Source organism: Ursus americanus, chromosome 16 (assembly GCF_024610735.1).
Source record: "Ursus americanus isolate L20-20 chromosome 16, mUrsAme1.1.p, whole genome shotgun sequence".
Taxonomy (NCBI): domain Eukaryota; kingdom Metazoa; phylum Chordata; class Mammalia; order Carnivora; family Ursidae; genus Ursus; species Ursus americanus.
In genome coordinates, this window is record NC_142142.1 from 37878614 (window position 1) to 37901008 (window position 22395).

Consider the following 22395-nt stretch of genomic DNA (forward strand, 5'->3'; position numbering starts at 1 on the left):
TGTCGAAAAGTAGGGAGAGCTTGCTGCTTAATTTTTTATTAATGGTATTAAATTTCTTTGCATAAGTCATTAATCATTAGGTCATATGAAAGGCTTATGTTTATTCAGAGACTATAATAACTCACAGCAGTAAGTTTGCATGTTTCCTCCATTGGCCAGTAGAAGTGCTGTGTTATTATATAACAGAATAGATTTTTTTCTTCTTTTTTCCTATTTATTTATTTAGGTTTACTTAGAACTGTTAGTTCAATTTAACAAACATTTATTGAATGTCTCTGACAAAGAGCAATATGATCTGGTCTCTGCTGTGGAAAAGCTCAGGATGATGACAATAATGACAAAACAGTGAGAATTGTCACCATTTCTTGAGCAGTCACTAGGCGCCTATCTCTTTGAGAAGCACTTCATGCACATTATTTTATTTATCCCATTTAATACTCAAGCCATTCTACGAAGTAGACACTGTTATTATCCCCATTTTGTGGAAATGGAGGCTTGAGTACGTTGAGTAGCTCGTCCAAGTTCATGGTTATAGTCCAGTGGGGGAGAGAGATAGCCACACAGATAAAATTTCATTTCAGTTTCTTAACTTTATACAAGCAACCATATCTCTATACATAACCTATACCGGACCAGGACAGCAGTATTCTTGTCATTTAATTTTTTTCATCCACAACACTTCTATGGACCTTCTGATGGGAGTTCCAGAGACAGTGGAACTTCAGAAAGAGATAAGGGCAGGGGTGGGGAGTCACTGATTACAGGGAGACTTTCCCTCCCAGGGACATTAAAATATAGGGCTACCACACTGCATCATGGGAAAAGAGAAGAGAACAGGAAAGAAAATCTCAACCCATTACTATTGATCTATGTTAAGAAATGTGTTTAAGGAAGCCCCTGTCTCCGATCTAGCTGTACTCCAACTTGGGAGTTAAGTACATTCCATTGGTTTCTTGTTGAATTATATTTAAGGAAAACAGTGGAAGAGAATATTAGAAGGGAATATTAGTCGTTGAAATCATGTGTCTGAAAAATACTCAAAAGGGAAATCATAATATTGTATTTGTAAAAAAGCTAAATGTAAGGAAATACACCAAAATAATAACTTCAGATATCTCTTGATATAGAACTATAAACTGAAAAATGAACTGTTAGCAATCTCTAAAGAGCGTAGTCAAATCATAGATACATTTGTGAGGGCAAGTTCCATTATACCCACCCCTAACCTCCCCTTTCTCTCTTTGACTGCCTCCTTCACATTTCTCTCCCCTCCCAGCAATGCCATCAGTATCACCTTTTATTCCACTTCCTTTACATAGCAACTGCCTTACAGAGCTGCTGCCGCTTAACCCTTTGATGAGTACAAAGAGATGTGTAATTTTTCATCACAGGAATGCTCTATCCACCAAAAAAACCGAATGCAACTGACAACCTGATAAGAAACTCTAAAGCTGTTACCATAAAATGAAAACTGCCTTTTCCCTTCATCTTATTGCAGACCTGTCTCTCTAGGATTGCTTCATGGAGGTACAGTTGGGAAAGCACAGGTTGCTCTGGAATACAATTTCATTAGAGGATGTGTACCATCTAGAATCCTGTCATGGAGGCTGTTTTTCCCTGTACCCAAGGAAACACCCATGATAACATGGGGCAGCTTGGTTCTCTCTTGTTTCCCAGCCCTTCTCTCCTGTATTATTCATTTTCTCTCATAGCTGTGGGCTACCTCAAGGACATGGAAATGAGAAAATATTTTGATCCACGAGAAGATTCATAAAAGAGATACTATGGAAGGACAATAGTCGGGAGGTGCATCCTCTCCCTTAAGCTGACACACTTACTGATATCTACAATTCCTATTTCTTTTGGCCTCAGATTTCCCACATCAGAAAGACAAAGTGTCCCATCTGCCCCGATTTCCACATACTGCAGCAGGAATATAAATCTTACCATGCAAAGGCCCTACGTGTTCTTGAAAGAGAGAATCACACAGGCAAAATCATCACTGGAGCCCTGCTGTTGGGCTGAGATTATGAGAGACTGAGTGGCCATAAGCCGTAGCACAGCCTCATACTAGGTACTGCCTTAGGCCAGTTCCAAATATTACACACACATACACACACACACACCACGGAGTCAGCATCTGTCTTTGTAAATGCTGGGGTGGCAGCACTGTCACTTATCTCAGTAAGACTGGGTTTTCTTTAACCAGGAGAATGGTTCTAGGACAAAGTGACATTGGCCAAGGGATATATATTTCCCTAAACCAGAACTATTTATTCTCTCTGTGACTCTTAAATCTTAACACTCACCTCTCCCCCAACAGACACCAACTGATACTGCTAGGACAACAGTAAGTCCAGACCTTCCCTGAAAATCTCATGCTGTGACTGGTTTTCTCTGCCAGCCATCTATGGGGAGAGTAATTGAATCATGTGCTTGAACTGACCCAGAAGTAAGAGCCAAGGGCCATAATGGGTGACCACTTTCCAATCTTATAGAAACTTACATGAACCCAAATCAACAAACTGTGAAAATTGCCTGAGTCAGGGTCTATGGTTTCATGTAGGGGGACATATGCTTACTTCCCTGCACACTGGACTTCAATAATATTACAGCACTGGGTGATGCAAGAAGAGAGCTTGGTGAAGTCTAGACAGCCAGCCAAAAGCATCCTCCCCCCACCTTTTTTGATATGCATGTGGTTCTTATCTCTAAAAAGTGCCCTCGGTTAAGTGACATATGATTAGAATTGTTCTTTTTGCTTTTGGCAAACCCATTTACTAGAATCCACACATTTTGGAGTAGAAGAATTAGGTAAAATCTTATAACTGAGTCCAGTGCCTTTGGTGGCCATGCAGGGATTTGGAAAGATACAAACCCACACCAAAAACAAGCAGTAACAAGAACATGACAATAAAGACAGGAGTCCAGAGTGCACTGCAAAAAACAAATGCCTTTCAACTATCCCTTGGCCCATAGAGTACTATAAAAGGATTTCTAAATTCGACTTTTATGTTCTAGCATCCTAGGAGCAGTCCCTACCTCTAGAACTCCTCCACTTTAATCTTGGCCTCATCACACTTTCACTTACATAACAGAGGCATAAATCAAGTACCTAAGCCCCCTGTAGGAATAAGCTCAGTGAATGGAATAATGCTTAGAAATATTTTGAGCATCAACTGTATGCCAGGCAAAGTCCTATATGCCTGACAAAGTCCTAGTGCTGGGAATATAAGGTAAACATGTGGACCCTGTCCCTCTGGAGATCCAATGCAGTTTTTATTTGTTTAAAGAGTTCTTCTTCAGCAGGAAGAAACACATCTGGAGCCCCTGTAGCGAAGTGATTGACCAGTAGGAAGTATAAATCTCTCTTGGGCATTTCCAGCTACAGCGGTCATATTTGTGTTAGAAATGTAGCTGTTCCCCTCAGCTAATGCAGAGGCCATGGCTCCTTCCAACAAAACAAGGAAAGGGGGCATGCTATTTAACATCTAGGATCAAAGTAAAACATAACCTCTAAATCCTCTTTTTTTTTTTTTTAAAGATTGTATTTATTTATTTGACAGAGATAGAGACAGCCAGCAAGAGAGGGAACACAAGCAGGGGGAGTGGGAGAGGGAGAAGCAGGCTTCCAGTGGAGGAGCCTGATGTGGGGCTTGATCCCAGAACGCCGGGATCACGCCCTGAGCCAAAGGCAGATGCTTAAAGACTGAGCCACCCAGGCGCCCCAATCCTACTCTTTCCATTGATCTATTTTTCCAGTCTTTTGTCAATACCACACTGTCTTGATGACTGTAGCTTTATAATAAGTATTGAAGTCAGGTAGCGTCAATCCTCAACTTTGTTCTTTTTTTTTTTTTTTTGATATTGCATCCACTATTCTTTTACTTCTCCATATAAATTCTAGAATCTTTTCATTGATATCTACAAAATAACTTGCTGGGATTTTGACTGGGAATGTACTGAATCTATAGATCAAGTTGGGAAGGACTGACATCTTGTCAATAGTGTCTTCCTATCCATGAACATGGAATGTATCTCCATTTATTTAAGTTTTTTTGTGGGGGGGGGGCGGTTGGTCATCAGAGTTTTGTAGTTTGCCTCATAAAGATCTTATACATATTTTGTCAGATTTATACCCAAGTATTTCATTTGGGGGGATACTAATGTAAATAGTATCCACTTGTTCATTGCTGGTATATAGGAAAGAAGCCCGTCTAAATTCTGACACCAAATGATTTCTTCATTTTGGTTCTAGAGTCAAACATGTAGATGCTTACCTAACTTGCGATTTGAAGTGTAAGAGAGAGATGGTATTGAGAGTGACCTGACACTCACCAGCATTTAAAACAGTGTATGACAATAAACATGGTAGATACAGGCAGACACCTAATAATTAGGTTATGATCCTGGTACTCATTCCCCAAATTGGAAAACGGAGTAATAGCTCAGGGCAACCAATAACAAATATTATAAATGTAGTTAGTGTTTTACAATTTAACAATCTGCTAATACATGCAACTTACCTGATCATGACAACAAGACACATATTCTCCTCATTTTACAGATGAGGAAACTAAGCCTCAAAGTGGTTTGCTGACTTGCCTAAAGTCACACTGCTGATAAATGGCAGTGTCAGAATGGGTCCTCGTGTCTTCTGGCTCTAAATTCCAGTCTTTCCACTATCACTCAGAATTTTCCAATGATTCAGGAACAGTGGTGGGTATTTGCCCAGCTTCCGATATCAGTCATGTTCCTTTTTTTCTACTCCCATTTAACACGGAGAAGCAAGAATCCTAAATCTTGGGTTTGCTAATGATTGCACATTCATACCCACTGAGTGACAGAAATATATCTTGGGGAATTATAGTTTAATAATCCCACAAGTCAGCACATTAATGCCCAGAGACAAAAATAAAATGTATGACTGTCTAAATATGCTTAAGGTTATTCTGAATACATTTGAGAAGATTTGAAGAACTAAAGCCCTTTTCTTTCAGCACTTTAGACTGAGTCTTGTGACTCTCCTGCATTTCCACATTCTCGTCTTCAGCTATACCTGGATACTCTGTATGTCTTTCTCTCCCATTGCCTGCCTTGCAAATTAAACAGCAACAAAACAAAAAATGATTTCCTCAAATAAAAAAAAAAAACACCGTAACACACACATACAAAAACAAGAGCAAAAACAAGATGTAGGCTGAAATGTACATTTTATTTTTCAAGATTTTATTTATTTTTTTGAGAAATACCATGGGGGAGGGGCAGAGGGAGAGAGAGAAGCAGACTCCCTGCTGAGCAGGGAGCCCCACAAGAAGGGGTTCGATCCCAAGGTCCTGGGATCGTGACCTGAGCCAAAGGCCGATGCTTAACCAACTGAGCCACCCAGGTCCCCCGAAATGTACATTTTAAACAAAGAAAGGCTCCAATCCAGATACATGTAACTAAATAAATGAATCCCCTCCAATCTAAATAAATGAACCCCTTTTCTTCTTCAATATTGGATATGGAAGCTTCCAGCTTCTTTATTTTATGAACAGCAGGACAAGACTAACACTGTGGGATGCCTACTATATGCCAAGAATTGTGTCACATACTTCCACTTACATGAACTTAGTCTTGGCCACAACCAGAAGACTAGCCATTACCTCTTTCTATACCAGTAAGGAAACTGGGTGCTCCAGTGACATGCTTATGGGCATATAGCTGGCAAATAGTGAGCTGATTTCTGAATCAAAATCTGAAGTTAAATCTGTTTCCTTCTCTCAAGACCTGAACAGGTTAATGAGATCACCTGTTGGCAGAAGAAAAGATTCCGCAACAGGCTGAGGAAGATGAGAATATAGGACACTTCGTTCTCATATTTTAATGGCTAAAGAGATTTATAATGGACTGCCAACCACTCCTTACTCCCTGCACTGCAGGTTGGAGAGAGAGGGGATAGACAAGCCACCTCAATATAAAAAGGTTTCAGAGAGAAAGGGGTGATGTCCAGGACCCCAGGACCAATTATTCATTTTTGATCAGTATCCCCAATGTTTTGTGCCATGGGGGCATTGCTAATCTTAGGTTAATATGAAACAAGAAATGACCCCAGGGGTGCTAAGGAAGGCAAAAGCTCTTCTACCAAAAAGCGTCTCGCAAACTGGTCCGCTCCCTGGTACATGTAACTCCCGTTAGTCCTTCCTGTGAGTCGAGTCTTTGGAAGTGTCTAGTGTGCCCCGGGTCTGTGACACTAGTCCGTCTCACCTCTGTGCCCTATATAGGCTAGCTCATGAAAGTAATACATAAGTAATAATAGGGACAGACAGTCCTTCAGTCTCCATTCTCCTTAATCGCCCATTTCTCAGACTGGTAAACTGAGATGCAGAAATAATAAGAAACCCCTCACATTGGAATCGTGACATATCTATGAGATTACAGTCTCGTGGCTGCCTTAACGGATCCTCACCAAAAAAAACCCTATAAGGTAAATATGGCAGATATGTTTGTCATTTCCAGATGAGAAAACTAAGCTGCAGACCGATCAAGTGATTCACTCGGTCACATGCACAGCATGGGGGCATGACTGATTTGTACGGCTGGTGCTTCTCCCCTCTTTGACTGCTGATGTGTGCCTCCGCCCCCCCTCACCCCTGCCTTGATGTGTGCCTCTGCTCTCCCCACTCCCACCTTGACGCATGCCTCTGCACCCCCAACTCCTGCCACGGACTTGTGCTCTGCTCCCCACGCCCCTGCAGCTGATGTGTGCCTCTGCTCCCTTTGGTTCAGGCCCCCTTTGGGGCTCCCTGCCCACATGGCTGATAGCTCTATGTGCTCCCTCAGTTTTATTTCCTCTGACAGCCTCTGGTAAGGCTTCTCTGCTCCACATCCCCTGACCTCAGGTCCTTCTCACTTCAGTCCACCTGGATTCAAGGATGACAAATAGAGGAATATAGACAGGAATCTGTGATTACAGCTTAGGAGGGACCTTCCTAGAGTCATGCACAGACTGAGAATTTGACCAACGTTTATGAACAAAACAAAGACCCCACTTTCAAGGAGCTTATAAGCAAGCAGGGAGAAACAGACAGCAAACAAAATAAATAGGTAAAATGGCGTAAAATAGTAGAAGGTGATGATAGCTATGAAAAAGGAAAGACGAGGGCAGGTAACAAAAAGGGAGATCCAGGAGGCGGGGTGAGGGAGCAGGGTGGAGAGGGTCAGGGCAGGCTGCTCTGCCATAGGCAGGGGTGGGCCTGCTGGGGAAGGCGAGGTTTGAGTGAAGACCTGAAAGAGCTGAGGGCCAGAAGCCTGGGGGAGGGGGGGTCTCCGTGGGAAGAGTGTCCCAGGCAGAGGCAGCAGCCAGCGCGGGGAGCAAGGAGACCAGCATCGCGACAGTACCGTCCCTCCGAAGGCCCTTGCTCAAAATAACCACCCAGGGACAGGGCAAGTCTTGACAATGGGCCTCAAGAGGGTAAGGTTTTGAAAACAAGAAGCATGTCAGAGAAGCGAAGGGCAGGAGGGTCTGCCTGGGTGGAGCGCGGCTATGGAGGAGCTCCCTCATGCTGCACGGAGGAGGAGACGCTGAGCAGTGAGGGGAGGGGGGTGCAGAGAACACAGAAAAGATATACACATTTGACCTCCTTTTAGGGCCCACCTTGCCTGGTCAAAGTGGGTGTGATGGTGAATTTTACGTGTCACCTAGACCGGGCTAAAGGGGGCCCAGAGAGCTGGCAAAGTATCATTGTTGGGTGTGTCAGTGAGGATGGTTCTGGAAGAGAGCAGCACTTGAATGGGTAGGCTGAGGAAAGAGCATCCCTCCTCATCACTCAGCCAGGTACCGTCCATTCCAAGGCAGAAGAAGGGCTGAAATCCCTTTCTCTCTTCTTGAACCTCTTCTCCTTCCCTCAGACATGGAGCTCCTGGTTCTCGGGCCTTCAGACTTGGTCTCAATTATACCACCAGCTTCCCTGGCTCTCCAGCTGGTGGCTAGCATATCTTGGCATACTCCAGCCTCTGTAATCTCATGAGCCATTTCCTAGACTAAACTGTATCTTACATATCTCTGTATATCCTATTGGTTCTGTTTCCTTAGAGAACCCTCACTAACTTGGTGAGCTTCCTTTGGAGCCGATATCCCATGCTGGCAACCTGCCTGAAATTAGTCTCAACTGTGCTCACAGGGCCCACAGGAAGTTGCGCTGGAGTGGCCAGGGATGGCCATGGTGGCACCAAGCATGGCCACAGCAGCAGCAAGCACTGACTGAACCCTGATCACAAGCCAGCCCTGTGCTAAACACTACACACATACACTCACTCACTCGTTTAAACAGCCCTACGGGGCAAGTCCTAATATCACACCTTCCTTTGACAGTTAAGAAAACCAAGACTCAGGAAAGTGAGGTGACCCAAGGTGGAGCCAGAATTCAAATAGCCCTGTTTCACTCAAAATACCACACAGTCCTCGGGGCAATAACAGTCGCCAACACACACAGCCAACTCTCCTCTCCTCACAGGGAGAAAATCTTCACTCCATATTGAACACCGAGCTAGAGACAGCCATCTTGGAAGTGTCGTAGGCCAAGGGAACGCACGAGGATAGTAGGCGAGGTCAAGAAAGGTAGAGGGATCAAAATAACCCTTCACACGTAATGAAAACAATTTCACATTGCCTTCAGTCATCCACATTTGAGGGGAGTGACTCAGAATTACTACTGCAGGACAGGAAATCAAGGGAACCTGGAATCCAAGCAGACCACACATGCCGCAAGCTAGCTCCAGTTCTTCCCTGACACCATCATTCACGCAGGTAGAAAATCGCTTCTGCTCCGCCCCGTGCGTGTGCACACATGCACATTATAATATTTTGTTTGCAGATCTGCCTATTTACATAGTTAATTTGGGATCTGTTTGCAAACACAAATTAGTTTGGTGCAATTACTTTGTGCACGGACATAGAGTTATCCGCATGAGCAGTTTAACAGCATGGAAATGGCTGCATGGTAGCATATGGCTGTCTATATATAATCACAATATTACCTGCACATATTAGTTACATAACAGTTACATTATAATTAGGGCTGCTTTTAAGCCATTCAAAAGAAAAAAAAAGTATTTTAATTAAATCAGCAAGGTGTTTTAAGTGGAGAGAAGTGAGAGAGAGCGTTTACGATGCCCAGCATTCCATCAACTGAAATGTGACGTGCACGTCAGAACCTTTCTGGCTCCCATGTGGGGAGAAGCTTTTCTGGTAACGACACTGAATATTATCTTCCTGTGACCTTGCGCCCAAACAAGGCCAACTGCTCTCAGACTCACCTCGGGCCGACCTCCGATCATGGAGTCACAGGCAAATGTCAGAGCTGGAAAAGACCTCCATGGTTGTCTGGTCCACCTGACCATCATCCAGAAAAGCCAGCTGAGGCCTTGGCAGGCAGGGTAGCAGACTCAGAATCACACGGTTTAGTGGAAAAACAGATACCAGAACCCAGATGGCCTGCATTACGAGGCTGACTCTAGTATACCGCCCACATCATGGCACAGCCATCACACTTTTGAAAGGTGACAGAAATACCCCCTTCAGCCCAATTTCCCCCAAATTAGGAATCCACACATGTTATACACACTCAGAAAATGAAGTGGTATCACACACATCGGTTAATAAATAATAAAAATACAGGGTTAAAGAATTTATCATAAGCCACTCAAGCAAAATGTGGTAATATTCAAATTTCTTCACACCCCATCTAGTACTTGCAGTTTTAAAAGAATGTTGCTTTCAGGGGCACCTGGGTGGCACAGCGGTTAAGTGTCTGCCTTCGGCTCAGGGTGTGATCCCGGTGTTGTGGGATCGAGCCCCACATCGGGCTCCTCCGCTATGAGCCTGCTTCTTCCTCTCCCACTCCCCCTGCTTGTGTTCCCTCTCTCGCTGGCTGTCTCTATCTCTGTCGAATAAATAAATAAAATCTTTAAAAAAAATAAAATAAAAAATAAAAGAATGTTGCCTTCAAATGGGAGAAATCCATTTAAATGTATTAGAATGGAAGGAACCAAGCTTTGTCAGTTGAGTTCCAGACATACCAGGTGACACTGGGCAGGTTACTGAAACTTCTCATGATTTCTCTATGATACTGAATTACACACTTAAATGCTTCCTCTGCTTTATATCATGAGAAGGAACACTTCATCCAATAGGCACGGCATTACCATGAGCTTCAAATTACAAGAGGCAGGGCCATAGTCTTAAGGTTGATATTCCCATCTCATTGCTGGGTGATATGGGTCAGAATATTCCTTACACCCAATTTCCCCCATGCTGCCAAGTACAATATTGTCCCCATCCTCCCTTGTGGAGAAAATGTGAACTTGGAGCCTAGGGGAGGAAAGCCACAGGATGCTGTTATTATCACCAGGCCAATTGAGAAGAACAAATAGCATCTCAGCATAATCAACATCTTATCCCAAATCGCTTCTGTCCTTCCTCCCCACTACACCATTTAACACTCCATGCAGACGAGACTAAACATAGTTGGTTGCATAAGACAAGAAACAGACCACAGTAGAACAGGATAAGAGATCACTGGTGTCCATCAGGAACAAATGACCATGTAATAACTCTGTAATTACATGGTAACTAGAACTGATTGAGCCTGTAAATTATATCCTTGTCACCTCCGGGTAATGATGCAGTTCTATCTCCCATCTACAGAAAGCAGCAGCACATGGCCCACAGTCACTGAGAGATAAGGGAATTCTTGGCTGATAAAGCAGATTTGCCGCTGCTGATAGGTGATAGAGAGACACGCTGAAATCTGGGAGTTAATGATTTTCCAGTTGAGGCATCACTGCCTTGCCATCCATAGCAAGGCATCTATTACGCGGCCAGTGTTCTCCATCCTTAATCAAAGGGATTGATTAAAGTTCCCCAAATCAGAGATGAAAGGAACAGACTCCCCAACACATGCACACAAAATTGTTCCACATGTGCGTGGCCTCACACACACCGACAGCTAATGTGCACTCCCCCAGCCATTTAATCTGCAGACCTTTGAAACATCGCTATTGTAGCATTTCACCAAATATTTTAATACTAGGAAGAATATTGTCTCTTTTTATGCAACATTCTCTCTGGGACCATTATGCAGAGGCATTAAGAAATTGCGTGTGGTGGATTATTCAGGAAATATTGTTTGACAGCAGACTGTGCACATAGCATTCTGTTAGGTGTAAGAGAGGAAACAAAGAAGCATAATACTCAATTCTCTCCCTCAAGGATCTGAGTCCACTTACACAATAATATAAATATGTAAGAAGTTAAATTATAATGCCACAAGGCAGTATATAATTAACTGCCAAATGACTGGTACAGACAGTAAGAGCTGCGGAAATACAGAAAAGAGGAACTCACTTTGGGATGGTGTAATCATAAATATGGCTTCCTAACCGGTTCAAACGCACACATAAGAAAGCTGCAATATCACGTTCGTTGAGGTCTGTTAGAAAGAGACATTTCCAATTTCTCTCTATCCACAGTGCTCTCCGTTCTCCAAAAGCAAATTAACACAAAACTAACAACAACAATAGATATTTTTCTTTAATGAAAAACAGAAATGTTTTTATATAAGTGTTTATAACTTGGGGATAAATAGGTAGAGAGATAGAGAGATAGATTAAGATAGATACTCTGTCCACAGTAGTAGGAACGTCTTCTGGTGAACACAGGGACTTAGCAACTAGGCTAAAACCTGAATGTACAAAAGGCTTCATCAAGGCCCCCATCCGTTGGCAATAAACATGGGGCACAATCCACTGAGGATCAGTAGGGGTACATCTCTGAGATCATGAGGAGAGACAAAGAGCCTGTGAGTCTCTCCTGGTTCCCCTGCCCCTAAACTCCCAACCTTCTAACTGCTATTCCCAACTGGTGTCAAGAGATTAACAACAGGATGGGAGTTCTTATACAGCTATTGCTGAGGGGTAATCAAAATGGCCTCCTGCGTTTTATCTGGATTTATTGTAAACCCACTTGCCATTGTCCCATCACCACTTGAGCAAGCTTTTCACTGGCTGACCTTCCAGCCACAGATCTCCAGCCACATTTACCCTACAAATGTTCTTCACTGATGTGTGAGGTGCACAAACCCACCTGGTATAGATCTTCAAGTTAGTGACCTTCAGGTTCGGGACCCTCCAGAGATCTTGGAGATGCAAAATGTAGCACCTACTGGTAGCTGATCTCGGGGCGAGATTAAGGCACCAGGTAGACAGTGTGCATTTATCCAGGGAAGAAATATAACAATATACCATCTAGCCTCCGAAGCCAGAGGGAGTCAGCACTCCTCCTGACCCTTAAGTATTTGAAAGGTTTCCATGAAAATTTTCTCATTCTTGAGTGAATTAGTGCGATCCCAAAGAAAACATCCTCTACAATCACCAGAATTCTAGTAAGGTTAAAAAGAGTCATATGTTCCGATAATGCTTCACCAGAAAAAAATAATAAAATAAAATAAAATAAAATAAAATAAAATAAAATAAAATAGCCAAGTTAACTATGTCCTTTGTAATGTTACTCATCTCTGGGTCATCATTTCCTGGTTGAAGAAATAAAAGGATTAAATGAGATGATCCTTAAGGTCCTTCCTAGATTGAATAGTCTATGACCTAGAAAGGCTCTAATGATCAGTTCTTCAAAAGCTAATGAAGAATAATCACATCCTCAATCTCAAGCTGTAGATAAAGAAAAAGAGACCGCTGTTTTAACCAACCATTAAGTCTATAAAACAATTCAGTAATCTTGGCTCCTAACCTATGTCTGACTCATGAAACAGCTTCTCTCCAAGAACCAAGCAAGATCCTAGGGACTATACTGGGCTAAACCATGGCGGGTCCACAGAGGCCTTTGTTTGATTTCACATGTAGGAACTGTATTCCCAACAGGATGACGGAACCTGTGCTCCCATGCTGCATCTCATTCCCATGACACACCCCTAGACGAAAGTAACAGCATCAGGGGAACATCAAACTGCTCATAGGCAAGTTGGTCTTTCATTTGGCTTCAGAAGGCAGGTCCTTCTCTTAGTCAGAACTCGATGGCAATGACCGGATGGGACTTCTCTCTACACCTGTGATTCTCACTTTATTTACAGTGGCCACAGGATTGATATCTTCTCCCCTGGAAAGAAAGCTTTCTACTTTGCATTGGAATTTATCTTCAATAGCTGCTGGAAATCATTATCACACAATAATGTTCTATTCACGACTCACGTTATCTCTTCAGCTAGGCAGATTGCCAGACGTTTGACTGCCTGACACCAAGTCCATTTGGCGCACGACAAAAATAAAACCTTGCATTGCCTGGAAATAACATGAGGCACACTCATCATCTAGCTGGGGATGATTGGGCTACTTTCTCTTTCTGAGGAGATGTCAGAATCCATGTAAATCACCTAGTGCTTTTGCCTACAGTCACAAGCACACTCTCATTATGTGTGTATAGTGGGCACGAAGAAAAAGCTTGTGAATAGACCAAAGTTACTACGAATCCCACAGGTGAAGCTATGAGGTCTAGAAGACTATGGGTCCGTGGCTATACCCGGGCCTTGCTCATTTTTAGTTGGATTCATTGATCCAAATGTCATTTCTGTTAAATTGAAAAACGTTTATTGAGATCCTACCAAGTGCTGAGTACTGATGTCGGTACTTGAAGCACACTGATGAATACAGCCTCCTTCCCTGGAGAAGTCCGATTTTGAAAGCTGAACAAAAAGATGTGCACGTAATGATGACATCTAATGAGGCATGTGAACAGGGTGTTGGCGGGGTCCCGAGAAGGACCACCGTATCCTGGTTATGAACTCAGAGGAGCCTTTTCAGAGGACTTGCTATTTGAATCAGATGTCTTTTTTTTTTTTAAGATTTTATTTATTTATTTGACAGGGACAGCCAGCAGAGAGGGAACACAAGCAGGGGGAGTGGGAGAGGAAGAAGCAGGCTCCTAGTGGAGGAGCCTGATGTGGGGCTCGATCCCAGAACACTGGGATCACGCCCTGAGCCAAAGGCAGATGCTTAATGACTGCGCCACCCAGGCACCCCTGAATCTGATGTCTTAAAGCAGAGTCACTAAAAACAGAGGAGGGGCGCCTGGGTGGCACAGCGCTTAAGCGTCTACCTTCAGCTCAGGGCGTGATCCCAGTGTTCTGGGATCGAGCCCCACATCAGGCTCCTCCGCTATGAGCCTGCTTCTTCCTCTCCCACTCCCCCTGCTTGTGTTCCCTCTCTCGCTGGCTGTCTCTATCTCTGTCAAATAAATAAATAAAATCTTTAAAAAAAATAAAAAATAAAAACAGAGGAAAGGATGGTTTAGAAGACATACTCCTGTGGGAACATCACATGGCAGTTCAGAGGTGAATGGGTGTTGGCATGGGGACAAGGGAGTATGATATCTATAGGAAGCTCTGAGTCACTAGAGCTTACAGGAAGAGTGATGGTTTCTACCTCTCCAATCACCAGAGGATGTTTCCTTTTGGATATGCTGAGATTGAGGTCCCTACTGGACATTGACTTGGATGGAAGCTATATGTAGAGGGAAATAATTTGATTACATTCAAATAAGGCATCAGAGTCAGAGATGACCACTTGGGTAGCCCCGACACATTAACAACAGTGAAAATTCGGGAAAGAGATGAGGTTTCCCATGGAGAAAGCTAACAGCTTGGGTCATGGGCAGAACCCGTGTTACAGGGGCAAGCACAGGAGGGAAAGAGAGCACAGGAGACAAAGCCGTGGCAGCCAGAGCAGCACAAGGAAAACCAGGTGAGGAGGAAGCGCTGCAGAAGCCAGAGCGTGGGGTTTCAGGAAGGGGAGAGGTGGGGTGCAACAATTTGAATGCAGCAATGAAAGAAGCACTCTAGAGTGCACTCTGGATTTGCGCAGAGTTTGGAGGCTTAGGTCAGAGCCGTTTTTTAATAGCTGTAGCAGTACAGAATACAGATTCCAGCTGATTAAGGAATGAATAGAAATGAGGGAGTAAATTACTATTCAAAAATGTCAATTAAGAATGAAAGAAAGGGACAGAGAAAAAGCAGGAGAGGGAGCAGAGGGCTTGGGCGTGTTATGTTTTGGGAGAAAAGCCAGTAGATAAGGAGAGGATTTAGACTCCCGCCCACAAGAGATTAGATAAGAGTCTGACTCTGCGTGAAATATTATTTTCAACATCCAAGATAAATACAGGTCTAAGTCTATTCCAAACTTTTATTTAACCCCATCGCCAGCCTGGACCTTTTTCCCAAGCCCTAGGTTCATATAGGCAATTGCCAGCTTGGCATCTCTACTTGAAAGCCTACTGGACATCTCAAATCTTCATGTTCAAAACAGATCACCTGATTCTCCACTCCCAACTCTCAAACTTGTTCTCTGGCCAGTCTTCCTGCACATGGTTCCAGGTCCTCTAACTAAAAGACCTGGAGTCCTTGACCACTAGCCCTCTCTCTCACCCAAAACTCAATCCACCAGCCCGTCCTGATGGCTTCACCTGTGAAACAGACTCAGAAAATGACTATTCCAACCATGCCCACTTCCACCTGACGGCCAAAGCTGCCATCATCTCTCATCTGCAACATGGTAACAGTCTCTCCACTATTCTGATAACCGCTGGACCCTTACATCTATTCTCCCCATGTTATCAGAGTTACTCATTGAAAAAACAAGTCAATCCCTGGCTCAGTGTTCTTTAGTGACTTCCCTTCACATAAAGACTAAAGGTTAAAGACTTTTAGTGGTCTACGGACCCTCCCTAATTGTGTTAGATTCAGTTACTGGGCATAGTTCTTTACTCTTTTCCTCTCCCACTGTGGGCAGGGTGGATCTTCCCGCCTGTCAACTTTGGACTTGGCCCTATTACTTGCTTTGACTTCGGGGATGTTAGCAGACAGGATGCGAGCAGGCTTGAGTCTTGCAAAGTGCACGGGTGATTAGTTTTTCTTCTTGTACTCTGGAGAACAGATTTGGGGGTAGGAGATAGGTTCTGATTCTTCACCCTGGGTCCCAGATGAACCTCTGTTGAAGAGGCCTGGCCCAACTTACAGTCTACAGCCAACACAGCCAAACCACAAATTCAAAAGTGAGGGGAGAAATGCTATTGTCGTGTGCTCTGAGTTATATCTGCGGCACTTCCATGGTAATAGCTGACTAATTCAATTATCTAGCCTCCCACAACCTCTCAGTTCTCATCTCCTTATCCCTCCCTCCCTCACTTTGCCCAAGTCATATTTGCCTCTTATTTTTCTGATCCCAAACGTGAACTCCAGCCTCAGGGCCTTTGTACATGAAGTTCTACCTCCCTACTCCACACTAGCCCAGCGGTTTCATCTCTCTCTCTCTCACTCTTTTTTTTTTTTTTTACTTCCTTCAGGTCTCTACTCAAAATATCTTAACAAAAACGTTTTCTATGACTCCCTCCAGCCCTCCTACCCCATGCTATGGTTTATATTTCTCCATAATACTCCGTAATATAGCTGACATTTCATCCATTTATTTATTTTTTAGCCTATAGGCCAGAGCCTCTAACTTACTTTTGTACATATAATCTGCTTAGTAATTAAACAAACATAAATTCAAGTTCCCCTGCTGATTTTCAATTCTCCCTGTCCTATAGAGCAGTGTTTTTCCAACTGTTGTGTGTGCACCAGGAAGCAATGAGTGAGATGATTTTAGTAGAAAAATAGACAGATTTTATATCAATAAAATATATTTAATTTTATTCTAGATCGAGTAGATGAGCTGGGGGCTTTAAAAGTAATTGGTGAAAAGGGGAGGTAAAGAGAAGCATCGGGAAGCAGGACAGGTAGTGTGGTCAGGTGCAAATGACCCCAGTCACCTCCAGAGCCCTTGAGAGCTGCTCTGAATGACAACAGAGTTGCTCTGTGACTGATGTTTACAATAATGACCCAAGTAACAAAATAAGATAAATGATATTCTCTGTGCTTTGCTCAATAAGACAGAACAATATATTTTAGAAAAAGAACTCTATCAAAAAGGATTGTAATGTTTTAAGTTCAATTTAAAGGATGATAGCTCAGTTATATGACAAATTCATTCATGTGGAACACTGCTGGTACTTCATAAATAAGACTTTCCTATATAAACATAAGGATTTATAATGCATTTGCTGATTATTCTTTCCCCATGAATAATAGGCAGAATTGATTGTATACCCACTCCTCTTCTCTGACCCACCTCCTCCCACCCTGATAGGATTTTCTTCTTTTTGTCTTAAAAAAGGCAGTTTGTAACCAATAGTTGTAGCTATAAGTTAATGTATACTCCATTTCACATCGTTTCAACACTAAGTGCCCACACGATTATTTTTCTGCCTGATGGACTACACAGACTGAATTTGTTAAGTGATAATTATTGGATTAAACAGAACTTCTAGTTTCCAGTCTGGCATGAGAGGGAAGTCATTACTCCCATCCCACAAGAAAAATGCTGAGCAAACTGAAAATCAACAACTCTTCTTAGATCCAGCAGAGAACTGAGGCCACAGAGCAAAGTGCTGTCCCCAACACTGAAGAGACAGACGGGTGAATCACATACAGACAGACAGTCGCAACTTACAGGAGCAGAAGCCCGCAGCAAACAGCTTTGTGGAAATGAGTAGTGAGAAAGGAGCACTTGCACCGTGATCCAGGAATGACCACAGGAGCAGGGTGGACACTGTAGAGAGTTACAAACTCCAAGGGGCTCCAGTCTTCCACAGGCCCACACACACAGTTGTAAATATCCCCTCCAGGAGCCCTACCAGATTCTCTCAGTGATGATCGGAGAAAAATCCTCTTGTGTTCAGTAGCGGGGAAGTAAAGGTAGCCTTTTTAAAACACACCCAGAGCATTCTGTTCTTCTGATCCCAAGAGAAATTATTTTAACAGAGTCTGGGGAATAGGAAATACCCAACTGTAGTCTGTGACAGCCTTCCTACCTCAACTTAAGGGGGGAAAGCAAAATAAAACAGGTGCAACTGTAAAGCCCCCAATCCAGGCACACAGGCTCGCTGAAACACTGAGATTTAATCATAGGACTAGAGAATGCTTCTCTTCCTCCCACATGTTAATTACCTCCATATCAAAAGGGTTTTGTATACTGAAAGAATTACTCATCTCAGATGATATTTAAGAAGTCTCTAGGGAAACCCAAAGACAATCGGGTAGAAAAAAAACGAGAGCAGAAGTCGTAGCCTCTGACACCTGCAGCTACAGCAAACTATAAACACTGTTGAACCCGTAGCCAGATAAATATAAAACCTTACACAAAAATACCAATTTACCTCAGTTCCTTTCACCCTGTACATCCTGCATGGCTTTCAACAAAAAATTACAACACATACAAAAAGACATAAAACACGGGTTGAAGAAACGGTGAGCATCAGAACCAGACTCAGATATGGCAGAGATGTTGGAATAATCAGACTGTGAACTTCAGACGGCCAAAATTCTAAGGGCTCTGAAGGCAAAGGGGACAATGTTCTCATAAGAACAGATGGGCAATGTAAGCAGAAAGGCGGAAACTCTAAGAAAGAATCAAAAGGAAATTCTAGAGCCCAAAACCACCACAACAGAAAAGAAGAATGCCATTGATGGGCTCATCACTAGGCTGGACATGGCTGAGGAAAAATCAGTGAGTTGAAAGAAATGTCAACAGAAATTTCCAAAACTGAAATGGAAAAAGAAAGTGACAGGAAAAAATCAACCCCACAGGAACATAATATCCAAGAACTGTGAGCGGCTATGAAAGGCGCGGTATACGCGTAATGGGCATACCAGAAGGAAAAGAAAGAAAAAAGACCATGAGAAATATTTGAATATATGAATATTTGAATATATGATGGAGATTTTCCCAAAATTAACGACAGACACCAAACCACAGATCTAGAAGTTCAGAGAACACCAAGACGGGAGCCCAGAGAAGACCAAAAACTACACCTCAGCACATCATATTGAAACTGCAGAAAATCAACGACGAAGAGAAAATCTGGAAAGAAGTTAGTGGGGGTAGGGGTGGGGTATCATCTTACATATAGAGGAGCAAGAGAAAGAATCAGATCTGCCTTCTAGAAAATTGAGAGCTTCTTTGTGCCCCGAGAGCTGTAGCTGGTGGCTCCATGGCCGTCACCATGCCACAAAACGAATATATTGAGTTACACCGGAAGCGGTATGGCTACGGTTTGAATTACCATGAGGAAAAGAGAAAGAAAGAAGGTCAAAAGGCTCACGAATGTTCAAAGAAGACAAAAAAGCTGACAGGTCTGAAAGCTAAGCTCTACCATAAACAGCGCCATGCTGAGAAAATACAAACAAAAAAGACAATCAAGATGTATGAAAAGAGAAGCACCAAACAAAAGACTGATGGAAAGAATCCACAAGGAGCAATGCCTGCGTGTCTACGGGCCAGGAAGGGACTGTCCCGAGCTAAAGAACTTTCCAGTATGATTAAACGAAAATGAAAAGAGAAAGCGGGAAAATGGGAAGTCCCTTTACCCAAAGTTTGTGCCAAGGGAGAAACAGAAGTATTAAAGGTTATTCAAACAGGAAAGAGACAGAAGAAAGCATGGAAGAGGATGGTTACTAAAGCCTGCTTTGTTGGAGATGGATTTACTCAAAAACCACCTAAAGATGAAAGATTCATTAAGCCAATGGGCTTATGTTTCAAAAAGACCCATGTAACACAGCCTGAACTGAAAGCCACCTTTTGCCTGCCAATACTTGGTGTAAAAAAAGAATCCCTCATCCCCACTATATACAACTTTGGGTATTTTGGGGTTTTTTTGTTTTTTGTTTTTTGGGTTTTTTTTCCATTATTAAGGCTATTTTATTTTATTTTTTATTTTTTATTTTTTTTACAGTTGTTATCATTTATTTTGGGGTTTGGATTTTTTTTTAAGATATGTGTTTTATTTATTTATTTATTTATTTATTTATTTATTTATTTATTTATTTATTTTATTTTTTATAATTTTTTATTATGTTATGTTAGTCACCATACAATACATCCCTAGTTTTTGATGTAAAGTTCCATGATTCATTACTTGCATATAACATCAGTGCACCATGCAATAAGTGCCCTCCTTAATACCCATCACCGGCCTATCCCAATCCCCTACCCCCCTCCCCTCTAAAGCCCTCAGTTAGTTTCCTAGAGTCCATAGTCTTTCATGCTTCATTCCCCCTTCTGTTTACCCCCCCTTCCTTCTCCTATCTTCCTACTTCTTATGTTCCATAAATGAGTGAAACCATATGATAATTGTCTTTCTCTGCTTGACTTATTTTGCTTAGCATTATCTCCTCCAGTCCCGTCCATGTTGCTGCAAATGTTGTGAAATCATTCTTTCTGATGGCTGAGTAATATTCCATTGTATATATGGACCACATCTTCTTAATCCAGTCATCTGTTGAAGGGCATCTCAGCTCCTTCCACAATTTAGCTATTGTGGACAATGCTGCTATGAACATTGGGGTGCATATGGCCCTTCTCTTCACTACATCTGTATCTCTGGGATAAATACCCAGTAGTGCAATTGCTGGATCATAGGGTAACTCAATTTTTAACTTTATAAGGGGCAGCCCACGGAATGGGAGAAGATATTTGCAAATGACATTACAGATAAAAAATTAGTATCCAAGATCTACAAAGAACTTCTCAAACTCAATACATGGGAAACAAAACATCAAATCAAAAAATGGGCAGAAGATATGAACAGACACTTTTCCAATGAAGACATACAAATGGCTAACAGACACATGAAAAAAATGTTCAAAATCATTAGCCATCAGGGAAATTCAAATCAAAACCACACTGAGAGACCACCTTATGCTAGTTAGAATGGCAAAAATTGACAAGGCAGGAAACAACAAATGTGGAGAGGATGTGGAGAAAGGGGATCCCTCTTACATTGTTGGTGGGAATGCAAGTTGGTACACCGCTGTGGAAAACAGTGTGGAGGTCCCTTAAAAAGTTAACAACTTTGGGTGTTATTACCAAAGGTACTGTCCTTGAAGTGAATGTGAGTTGAGACTTGGGACATGAGGAAGTAAACTTATTTGGGGAAAATATGCCCAGTTTCCCATAATCCTAAAAGCGATGGGGCCTAGATGCAGTTCTGCTGATCTGACAGCAGTTTTAGACAAGGAACTCCTTATAATTATTGGAGACTACACACCAGTCAGGAAAACCGCCATTACTGTGGTAGTTCTGAATACCACCAAACAGCCTGACGTATTTGCAGTCATCAAGAGAACTATTTATTCTATCATGAAAAACATTAAAATAGCCCGGTTTAAATAAAAAAAGAAAAAAAAATCCCATCTGACTTCAGAAAACATGCCATCAAGAAGAGAGGAGGTTAAAAAATGTCATGTGTTGAGAGAAAAGAACCACTAACCTAGAATACTGTATACGGCAAAATTCTCCTTCGACGGTGAAAAAGAAATACTTCCCCAAATAATCAAAAACTGAGGGAACTGGTTGTCAGTAGGCTTGTCTCACAAGAAATTTTAGAAAGTTCTTCAGAAAGAAGGGCAATGATGTAGGTCAGAGACATGGAACCACATAAAGTGTTAATTATTTTGTTTTCCCATTCTTACTTATTTAAGACATCTCTGTCACTCAGAGCTTCTGATCAGCATAAGGCGATCAGCACAAACCCAGCAAGTTGATGCAGTTCCAGCCTTTCAGCAAATACATTTCAGTTCTCATGGATGGCCTCACCAAGGGAAGAAGGGAGAGCGCCATCAGGGTTTTGAAATGGTGATCACCGGAAGGCCTATAGAGGTCTATGGTAGGCACAATCTGGGAACTCTGTATTTTTTCTAAATTGGGATAGGATGAGTTTATTTTGTCAGCTTCTTTCCCATTTGCTACTAATAAATCAGGAATCTATAGTGTGGATAAAGTTGAAGCAATTTAGACTTCCGTGTCTTTATGATCAGGAATTAGGAGTCAGAAAAAACTTATTCAATGGTTTTTTAATTGCTAACTAAACATCATCTATTGATTTGCGCTTTTTTTTTTTCCAATCTGCTTGTCCCAAAGCAATCATGTAATCCTTAGTACAATTTATTTCTTGAGAAATGAAGAGACACAATTCTCTTTTCTTATGTCCCCTCCTCCAAATCAACTGTATGGTGACTAACATCATAAAAAAACATTAAAATAAAAAAAATAAAAATAAAAAAAAATCCAAGCTAAAACTGAACAAAATGAAACCACAGCAAAAATATTTGCCCTGTTCTCAACACCAACTGCTGCTGGTAATATCTGTGAATTGCCAGCACTGGAAGCTAGTTATACTCACCAACACACACTAGGATTCTCAGCAGCACATTTACAGCCGTATGAAAGCAGATGGCAAAAGCACTGTAGATA

At 42.3% G+C, this 22395-nt stretch overlaps 1 protein-coding gene and 1 pseudogene across 6 annotated transcripts in view; one reads left to right on the forward strand and one right to left on the reverse strand.

The window, feature by feature from the left end:
* Positions 1 to 22395, reverse strand: part of NTM (neurotrimin) — a 929604-nt gene that overhangs the window by 259947 nt on the left and 647262 nt on the right. The window lies entirely within an intron of this gene.
* On the forward strand, positions 19144 to 21043 carry LOC123787873 (ribosome biogenesis protein NSA2 homolog pseudogene; annotated as a pseudogene).